This window comes from Sardina pilchardus, chromosome 1, assembly GCF_963854185.1.
Source record: "Sardina pilchardus chromosome 1, fSarPil1.1, whole genome shotgun sequence".
In the NCBI taxonomy this organism is placed as follows: Eukaryota; Metazoa; Chordata; class Actinopteri; order Clupeiformes; family Clupeidae; genus Sardina; species Sardina pilchardus.
Window position 1 is genome coordinate 11739517 of NC_084994.1, and position 11537 is coordinate 11751053.

The following is an 11537-nucleotide window of genomic DNA, read 5'->3' on the forward strand; positions in this document are numbered from 1 at the left end:
TTGGACTACTATTCTCCGATTGTCTCTTATTAGTGGGCTAAAATCTTTATTTAGTGTACATTAAGAGTTTATACTTATTTTGATCTGCGGATGGTGCTATTGAGGCAATGTTAGTACAGGTTCATCATTGATCAACCTGGACCAACATCACTACATTGATCCTGGGCCGTCATTACCATGTTGACCCAGGAGCAACATTTTCTCATTGACCCTGGGCTAACGTTACCATGTTGACCCAGGAGCAACATTTTCTCGTTGAGCCTGGGCTAACATTACAATGTTGACCCAGGAGCAACATTTTATCATTAACTATTTGTGCCAGTTTATTTGCTAAATATGTATTGGACTAAACATTGATAGTAAAGAGTTAGCCTTTAACAGAACAATGTTTTCTTGTTGACCCTTTGCTTGGACTAGACTTCAATATGTATACCCTGTCAGAGTATTCAATTAATTGGCCGCAATCCCGGTGTGAATGGGATCTTATATCAATATAGTGAAGTGCTCCAAGAAAACATTTCTTGCCCTACCTTTAAGTTAGCGTACTCAGTAACTGACAGTGGTATTTGTGTGTTGTGTGCATTTCAGAGATGGAGGATATGATCAAGGAAGCAGTTTTTAAAGAAGAAAAAAAGAGGGAAAGAAGGAAAAACACCAAGCTTCATATCCATTTTCTGAAAGAAGTTGATGAACAGGCACATATTAGAAAGATTAATAATGAAGAAAACGCAGCATCTTTCAGGAAAACATGCTATTCCAGTTTCAGTGACCAAAAAAGGTGATGCTACAGTATTTGTTTCACTGTGCAAGGTCTGGTCCTGTGTCTGTAAAAAGCCAAAGAGTCACTGGATGCAAAGCGTACGTTTCATTCAAAGTCAGAAATGATCATAAAGGTTTGAAAGTGGTAGTGCAGAGAACGTGCAACGATAACAGTTGGCACAACCCACTTTTAAAAGAGGATGGCAACTGCCATCGTATTCATCCAGACCTTATTCTGAAGATTGAAAAGTGGATCACTCTTGGACTTAAACCAGACATCATACTCCTCCAAGCCAATGAATGGTCACGAAAGCAAGGGAAAACCTATATAGAGATGTTGTCATGCCTCCTTTTTGGGGATTTTTTTTATTTCATAAAAAATTCAAATGTATTTAATACCCTGGAATACATGCTTTTAAGGAGAATGTATCTGTTGTTGAAACTAGCCTTTTTTTTCTTTCACCCGATTGTGTCCTAGATCTTTTTATCTACACCATATGCATCCCACCCTGTTACTGTAATGCCACACTGGAAATTGCTTTGACTGTGGTGAGATCCAGGGCAAAAGCTGTGCTCAGATCAGTAATCAAATAATTGGTAATTGTTGAATGATTGTGCTGTAACCGTATCTTACACTGATACCTACACTTAGTTGAGTCAAATTGTTTATAATTGGGGCATATCTGTCATACGCTAGCTATTTGTTTATCCAGCAAATAACGACGTCCACAGACAAGGTGGAGTATGTTGCATGATTTTATGTATTGAAGCAAGTCAAATTTGTAGTTTCTTATGTCTCATTTCATCAAACTACAAATACGCTACCCGATCTGGTAAAGTTACATAGTGCGGTTATAGCCAATAGAGGGACGCAGAGTGAAAGCAGAAGTGCCGTTCACCCTGTTACGAGTTGATGAACCGCTGAAATGATTTTGGAAACATTATTTTAACATTTGGGAGATCCGGGGCCTTTTCACGCACTTTGAGGCAGTCAGCTATACCTTGAGATTTTTAAATATTTAATCTAACTAAAAACATCTAATGCACATGGATTAAAGTTTTCCGTCATATGACGGATTTCCGTCAACCGGAGGCGCTAGAAGTCAATCATGAGATTGATGCAGATCCGGGGAGAAAATATTTGGGGGGGGGGGGGGGGGGATGCGACGCGATCTCCCTTGCAAGCTGCTGCAGTGATGGTTAAACTCTTCGTTGTGCGCAACATAAATAAATAAATAAATAAATAAATAAATGCGTTCGTGCAACTGCGTTGATGACATAGGCTACTACTAGGCTACTACCACTATTAGGCTGCTACTACTAATAATCATCATCATCATAATGATACAATAATAAACGAGAGAAAGGCCAATTGAAACAGATGAAAGAACAGTCTTGATTTATAGCCTAGGCTACTTTGGAGCCGCATGCTTAACAGCCTATTAGGCTTTTGTAGGTTAAACAAGCTTTGCAGAAGTTCAGGAAAGCTGTCGTTTTTTCGGTTTAATTAGTCTATGATTTGGGCTAATTATTCTTCATAAAAGTAAAATGAAAATAAACAGTAGTTTCGCCAGTTGTAATAGTAAGCATAGAATAGCTTCAGGACAGACATCCACGCACTAGCTGCGCAAAGTTCTGCGTTGTTTGCGATGACTTTTGTCCGCACTTGCTATTTCCCCGACCTCATCAAATTAGACTACTTAGAGGTCGGCAGTGTTGGGGAGCTTAAAGATGAATAGTCAAAAAGAACATGGATATACCCTACTTTCGGTCATTATTAATAGAGTCGGGTGCGCCCGAAACGCAGAGACAGACAACGGAAAAGTGTCTGTCTGCGCCACGCCACTATTAGGCTATCCTACTGTTAAGTTTAACTGCTAATTTCTCTAAAAATAATTATAATAAGCCAACAAGGTTAATTTATACAATTCAAAAGGATCCAGTAGCTTAGGCTATGTCTATACAGTTTGCCTAATTTGTCTTCTTCAAAGTGAAAGTCGTAGGTCCGCTTCCAATAAACGAAACATGACTGACGCGTGTTCTTATAAAAACGTCTTGTCTTCCAGTTAATATTCTTGAATGTTTATTGTAACAAACAGCACAGTTCTCATACCAACACGGTCAGAAATACAGTGGAACTCCCTAACATTTCTGCCGTGCATCACGTTCTTAAAACGTCTTAAAGTGACATGCACCTTTAATTAAACAACATGTCACCTAATCACACTAAGTAAAGCTACACCAATTTATATCCTGACATCAGAAAACATCAGAATTCTTTAGCATATTACATTTCAAATCAATTATTCCAAATCTTCAATAACAGAGGCCTATCTGACGGTTAACCTATGGCTGTGAGTTTTAATTGTTTTCATGCATGTCTGATAACAGGTGAGGAATGTTTTGGAGACATACATGCATTTTAGGCATAATGCTGGCCCTAATCTCTGACTGAAAGTGCACAGAATTTATGCATTTACATAACAGTATTTAATAAATGTTCTCAGGGGGGCGGCCAACGGGCTATGGACGGCCCTCGGAGCACTCTTAATAAGCAACAGTGTGCAGTATTGAATAGCTAGGCCTACTTTAAAATGTGTTACTTGTAAACAGAGGGTACAATTAGTCTGTATGGCCCTATTTTATGTAGGTCTACGCTAAGGCCCTTTGATTTTTTTTTTTTTTTTTGGACAAAAAATTTTCAGTCAGATGAGTTTTTTTCACTTTAATCCATGAATGCAAAAGTGGCACATATGGTTATATTCTAGAGGTCCTCCACAATAATTATATGAGAGTAAAGTGGAAACTAGTTGATTTAAAGTTTCTGATGGTGTCACTTATAAATTATGTCTCTAAGACAAAAACTAGCAGAGATTGAGATGTAAGTTTGGAACAGTTTTTCAAATCCCCAGGGGGGGATTTAGACTCGGGTTAAGGTACAAAAAACTTTCGTGTTGCTTTAAAAATAACCTTCACCACGGCACCAGATAGACATGTAATTGAGAGATGAGGAACAGGCCTACTCTTTCTTCTTACAGCCCGTTGGCCCATGATTCTTCAAACCTAAAATTCCCTAGACCTCTACTTTTACCTCAGCTTTACCCATTAAGGTATGTAATAAAGTAATGTTAATTTCAGGGTTACTTTGGTGTTCCAGCATTTTCAATTAAAGATATTGAATGTTATCAATCACTTTGTGATAGACCTCTGTATAAAAAATGCTCTCATGAATAATGCAAATGTTAAAGTTGTAGTGTAGTGATTTTGGCCTATACAGGCCTCACTGAACCAAGCCTATTTGAAGTTTGCCACAGGAAGCAAAGAGAGATGGGATGTGTTTTTATGTCTGTGTAAGTGCACTTATACTGCACATCTGATCTGTAGGTAAAACTATATGTGCCTGGAATCAAATTTAGTTACGTATGTTTAAGTTGTTTTTTAACAGAAGACCATAGGTGTCAGAAAGTCGAATGAAATACCCCAAATGTTATGAAAATATTCATGAAACATTTTCTTTCGTTGATTCAGATGTCCTGTATGAACAAAGACAAAAAGCCCAATTACATCTAATTATATGACATTTAATTAGACTGAAACACAACTGGGGGTTTTAAGACAAAAAACAATGTAGCTTTACAACAAAAAACACAACTAAAAGGACAACTAGTGCCTTTCATTAGCCAACCCTGTCCAGCTTGTCAATAAGAAAAGACATAGCAGCATCCAAAGCTGGAGATCCAAATTGATGATTCCGTCAAGGCTGCTTTTAGGTTGCTTTGTAATTTCTGAAGTGTCTTCCTGTAATGAGGATACGCAAATGTTACGTAAGAATATGAAAAATAAGACTTTGAAGAACAAGAGTGCATTTTGTCTCATTACAAAAGACAACTTTGGATAACACTAGACAGTAACAGTAGTTTTCATGAACTCTAACAGGAAGACTTCAAAGAACAGTGCATTGCATTTTCATGCAATAAAGAATAAGGCATAAGTATAAAACAGTAGTGTGGGTCAGTGTAACTGGAAAATGGAAAGTGTAGTGATAGTCGAGGATGGAAGAACACTTAGTTACAGTACATCAGCACATGCAGCATCCACTCCGTCACAGACTGTGTCAGCAGTATCCAATGCCAGTCTAGTGGCAAAACCATTGGCCAGCTCCCTTGCTTCCTGCTCTGACAGGGCGCTGAATATTGTTGTCCTTGTTTTTTTCTTTTTGGGTAAAGCTTTTACGATAGCAGGCACATTCTTTTTTTGCGTCCCTGAAAAGAACAGTAATTGTGCAATGTTAGGAAAATGTTGCTCCTGGGTCAACATGGTAACATTAGCCCAGGCTCAACAAGAAAATGTTGCTCCTGGGTCAACATGGTAACGTTAGCCCAGGCTCAACAAGAAAATGTTGCTCCTGGAGTCCTGGGTCAACATGGTAACGTTAGCCCAGGCTCAACAAGAAAATGTTGCTCCTGGGTCAACATGGTAACGTTAGCCCAGGGTCAATGAGAAAATGTTGCTCCTGGGTCAACATGGTAATGACGGCCCAGGATCAATGTAGGTCCGGGTTGATCAATGATGAACCTGTACTAACATTGCCTCAATAGCACCCTCCGCAGATCAAAATAAGTATCAACTCTTAATGTACACTAAATAAAGATTTTAGCCCACTAATAAGAGACTAATCGGAGAATAGTAGTCCAAAATCTGTGCTTCTAGCCAAGTAGCCTAACTGACTAAATCTACATGACATTGCAAATTCAAACATATTGAAAGGTTAAAATAAAAGCTTTTGGTAGTTTACAAATTGCTATTAACAAGCTCATGCTAAAATTTCTAACAGCTATTGAGGAGTAAACATACATGTCATTACAATATTGCCTGAATTTGACTGAACACTATGCTTACCATTAGCAGCTAACGGATATCTTTAGATATGGGCTATAACGAAAAGGTGAATTGAACTCGAAAACTCCTTACTAAACTGGCACCAAAACAACATTCTTACAATAAATAATTTTGAAAATGCACATTGAGTCACTTATTTTACATGGGAAATTGTTGAGAAGAAACAGTGCAATGACTTACCTACACAGAGCTGGAAAGACGTTGATTTCGGGAGGGAAATTTTGAACAGGGGGTGAAGTCGCACATTGATGACATCACATAGCAGCGATTGGTTAACAGAGTTGTTGGACCTGGAACAACTTTAGGCAGTTGTCCCTGGAACAACGGCTACTTGAAGAAATCAGGTTCACCGGGAACATTCTGATCCTGTACACCAACTCCTCACTGGAGCCACTCGTGGAGAATCTGAGGGGCAGACTGCAGGTGGATCTCATCAACTCTCAGGTCAGACTCTCTGTGGTTACATATGCTGACTATACTGATTTCTATTGTGTCATATGGGGAGAAACACAGTGCCAAAGTTATAGTCAAAAGACTCTGCAAATAATTTCTAAAAATGTCTTTGCTCATGAAGAGGAGAATGTGACTCTATCTTGTATTGGACAAGGAGAGATGCCCAGTAGAATGCAGTGGTCCACTCCAAATGGGTATGTCAGACTCAGCAGTACTCAGAGTGATCAGTACATGCTCAACGGCAGCCAGACTGGTGACTACTCCCTCATCATTCCCTCTGTGTCTCTACAACACTCTGGGTGGTATGGATGTGGGGGCCGTGACCCAATAAAGAGACTGGTCCTCTATGTTTGCTCCAAAGTCTCCTCCTTGGATGTGATGTTTTCTCACGGTGAAAGTGTGATTTTGAAATACAGCGTGGACTTGAATGGCTCAAGGTCTGTTGCTGGGGTCCAGTGGTACCGTCAGAAAGTTCTACAACCACAGGTTCGGATTCTAGACTTCCATCTAGGCTACAGTAAAACTGTGCTCATGCCTGAGGATCTGATTGACAGAGTGACAGTGTCCAGCTTACATCCTAGCGTTCTGACCATATCCAACCTCACAGCAGCCGACAGTGGTGTGTACATGTGGAGAGTCTATGGATGGGACACTCAGGAGAACGATGTCAGGGTCTGTTATGAGGGAGAGATCCGCCTTGTGTACAGGGATCCGTTTGGGGTGCACTCTCCTTTCTACAGAGTGTACGCTCCACTGATGGGCTGTGTGCTGCTGGGGCTGGTCACTGCTGTGATCTGGTTCAACCTGAGGAGCAGAAGAGGAGAGCAGACCTCTGGACGTCAGAGCAGAGAGGGTCAGCAGAGTGGAGATGAAGACGTCTATGATGAGGTGGAGATGGCTGAAGACAGCGTCTGAACTCAACACGCTTCTCTCTCCTGTGTTTGCTGTAAACGGTGGAGTCACACATTCAAGTGTGTGTAGTTTCAAAAGTATATTACTCATGTAAAGTTTTTATTGAAAAACGATGAGTGATTTTCCAACTTTCCCACGTTACTGCAATAAAAGTGTACATTCATTGAAGGAAATTGTTTCTTTGAAAATTATTTTCTAGCTCTCTCAGTTATCATATGTTGACGCTTTTACTGGTAAAATTTTTCATATGAGGTCAATAAAATCAACTCCAGTTCCATTTCAAATGTATTTGTGAATGGGAAAAGACAACATGTTTAATATTATTTCAATAGAGTGAGAGACTATCAGTATACAGTAATGTGCATGTACATATCATAATTTCTACTATTAGCCGAGGTATAAACATTGATTTAGCAAAATGTATTCAACTGTGAGGTGCACATGCAGGAGCAGGTAATATGGCATTAATATAGCTTTGTTTTATTTTATTTTTTTAACTTGCATAAAACACTGTCCTGCAGTTGATACCCAATGCAGCTAATACATATAGAATGGATTTATGGACTCTCAGGATCTGCAGCTGCTCTGCCATTCTTTCTCTCTCTCTCTCTCTCTCTTTCTTTCTCTCTCTCTCTCTCACTCTCGGGTTTGTTTTTGTTTTCTTTACATTTGATGCATTATTGGTTTATCTTATATTTGGTATCTAGCTTGTTTTGTTGGTTAAGTTTACTTTGTTCAACTGTCATCTGACTTGTAGTGTATTTGCTTATCTGATTTTACCTGGCATTATATGTAGGTGATATTGGTTACATTTTTTTTCTCTTATGCCACACCACTACTCTGCTACAGCTGAAGCACAACTTGGTAATATTCAAGGTCAATTTATCAATATTATGAGTCAGATTAATCATAGTTTCTCTCAATATTTACCACTGCTTCACCATTCTGACCAAATGTTTAAGACTTGTTTAAACCTTCACTGCCCACGCATTCTCTTCCTGAAGTGTGTCTTGTGGCATCTTACGCATGTTAACAGGTTACAGCAGCCGCACTGCCTCCGTCATATGTGCAGCACGACTCAAACGGCGCAACAACCGCGGATGGATTTGCTTATTTACACACATGTATGGAGATAACAGAGATTAATACAGTACATACAGAAAGAGTGTTGGCCAGGCAGTCTATTTCAATGAAGATTACATGTAGAGATTACATACGTACAGAAAGAGTTTTTTTTTTTGACCAGGCAGTCTTCTTCTCAGTTAACAAATGTCTCTTTTGGTAGATCGTTTCTGCATCAAACATATTTTTATTATAATTATTTTATCTGGTGAACAGTTTCTCATGTGTGATGAACACAGTGTTCCCCTCTACCAGTGGTCAGACAGACGGACAACATTCATGCCCTGATGAGCTTTTAACAGCCGAACAGAAACACACAAGTGGACTAAACACTACACAACAAACAAGTCAACAATTCATCATCGTACACCTTTTTTTCTGACAAACTAAGCATGTGCAAAGCATATATCACCAAGAGCGAATAAACGGACAAATTGTTAAACAATCAGTGACTACATTCCCAATGAACGCATTCTGAACAGATAGCCAATGAACGCATTCTTAACAGATAGTCTTAACGGACAAATTCATTCATTTTTCATCACAGAGACTAACGGCGTAAAGGTCTCCGTAGAGACAGTTCTATGGACCACTTCATTGGTCGGGTTCCACACAGACAACATTCTCTTCATTCATAAAAATTCTCTTCTTTCATAAAAATGTTGCCGATATCTTCTTGAGTTACACATTCTTTGAAATAAGAGAGAGAGAGAAAGAGAGACGGGGATACATACAAAACATCTGTCACCACCCCTCACGCACACACACACACACACACACACACACACACACACACACACACACACACACACACACACACACACACACACACACACACACACATAGGCTACACACACACACACACACACGAGAGAACAGCTGAGGCTCCTTATGGCACATTGGGTCTTTCCACAGACCACTGGTTTAATAGACAGCCTGCTGATGCTGACTGTGGAATGGACACAGAACCATACTGACTGTGGAACAGACAGAGAATCTTGCAATACTACGGTACATGCAAAAGGATCCACAAAGAGCACAGTGTACAGTTACCATATTCAACCAGGGGGGAATATTGACACAGAGAACATTCTGAGGACAACAGAGAGGTGATAGGCTGGCATGAGTCAGTTAACCCTTAGATGCATAAGTGGGGTCAAAAATGACCCCAGAGGTTGTTTTCTTGCAGTATCTTCTTCATTTTAATTTTTTTTCATTTAACCTTCTATGTATTCCCCAAATAGGTTGTCTTTGACATGAGGCCATTTGGATTTGTGTCTAACTGTTATATTTTTAAAGTAATTTAATGTTTTGTATCAGTACCACCGATCCGCATAGGTGGGGTCAAAAATGACCCCAAGCATTTTCTATGGAATTTCAAAAGTTAACCCTAGGGTCTTTTGATTTTTATCAACTGTGGCAGTCAGGTATACATTTACTGTTGATTATCACATCTCATGTCAGCAGTTTCACCATCCTGAAGGCTATTTTTACAAAACAACATAAATCTAAGTATCATCATATAATGTGGCGGCCAAGCGTTCATAGCGACGTCGCTTTTTGATCCTTCGATGTCCGCTCTTCCTATAATTGTGAAGCAGAATTCACCAAGCGATATTTACAGAGGGATTTGTTGATATAGCGTTCTTGGCCTGATTTGTATGACTTTTTATACCTAAAAATAGGGCAAAAATCAATTTTCAAAGCCAATTGGCAGTACCTTCTGATTTACTGGATAACAAAAGAAGATATTCATAATCACCTCTGTAAAAGTTTTTTTATTTGATATATTAACACTACAAAAAAAATATTTTCAACCTGGCTTTTTCCAATGGTCAGATTCTTCGCATCAAAACCTATATGCAAATTAGCGCATATTTAATTAGACATGACCTAATTAGCATATTTAAACATAAATACAGAAAACTTGCAACACGTTTTTTTCTCCTATTTATGTGAGTATTCAACTGGAAAAGTTTCATGAAGATATCTCTAAGTTAAAAATGTTACCCTATTCACCTATGTTGAGAGAATTTTAGGATGTTTACCCTTTTTGCCTATCTAAAAGCTGTTTTGTAATAAAATGTTAATAAAAAGTGATGCATCAATTTGTCCAACATGAAATAAAAACATTTTAGACAAATATATAATAAAAATCATCATCTTTAACCAAAATGAGAGACATTATTTGAGTTTACAGCAAAAAACGCATGCATTCTAATTGGGGTCATTTTTGACCCCACTCATGGAAGAGTGTAGGTATTGGTAGCCTATGCATCTAAGGGTTAAACTCAGAGGGTCAGATGCACTAACGTGTTCAAAGATGGCGGCTTTTTTGTAGGCGAACTTCAGAGGTCTATTAATGTGTTTGCGCCATATTTGTTTTTATTTGCAACGTGCACGTAAAAACATGGCGAGGTACAAACAGGCCGCAATGAGGAAAAAGCTGATCTGTATCTGGCTTTAGAACTACACTAGCCTACGTCATTGGAACCTCCTCACCTGTCATATGTAGTCTAGAAGGTTCTGTTGGTTTAATCTCAGGTGGGGATTCTGTCTAAAGAACTGCAGTCTAGAAGGGTTCTGTCTAAAGAGCTGTAGTCTAGAAGGTTCTGTCGGTTTAATCACAGGGTGGGGGTTCTGTCTAAAGAGCTGCAGTCTAGAAGGGTTCTGTCTAAAGAGCTGTAGTCTAGAAGGTTCTGTCGGTTTAATCACAGGGTGGGGGTTCTGTCTAAAGAACTGCAGTCTAGAAGGTTCTGTTGGTTTAATCTCAGGTGGGGGTTCTGTCTAAAGAGCTGCAGTCTAGAAGGTTCTGTTGGTTTAATCTCAGGTGGGGGTTCTGTCTAAAGAGCTGCAGTCTAGAAGGTTCTGTTGGTTTAATCTAACGGCCGGTAGGGACGTTATCAAATGTCCACCTGGTAAACTGACACACCCCATACATTCAGCTGTGTCTTTGGCTTTAAAAGGCAGCGGATCCTCACACACCTCTGTTAAGACACCGCTCTTAAGAGACAGAGTAGAAGTTATGGAAACATAATCACACACACACACACACACACACACACACACACACACACACACATACACACACAAAAACCTCTGTTAAGACATCGCTCTTTAGAGAGTAAAAGTCATGGGAACGTTATCTCTCTATGTCAAAAAAACAAACACATAATACAGTATATATATGGACACACACACACACACACACACACACACACCCTCTGTTAAAGCTCTATATGGACACACATACTCACACACACACACACACACACACACACACATCCGTCTGAAGGAGACATGCAGAAGTGACCGGCCTTTTTTTCCACAAGCAAAAACTCCAAATCAGAAGGAACTAAAGCAGCAGATGCCTTGTTGAAGTCAGGAGCATG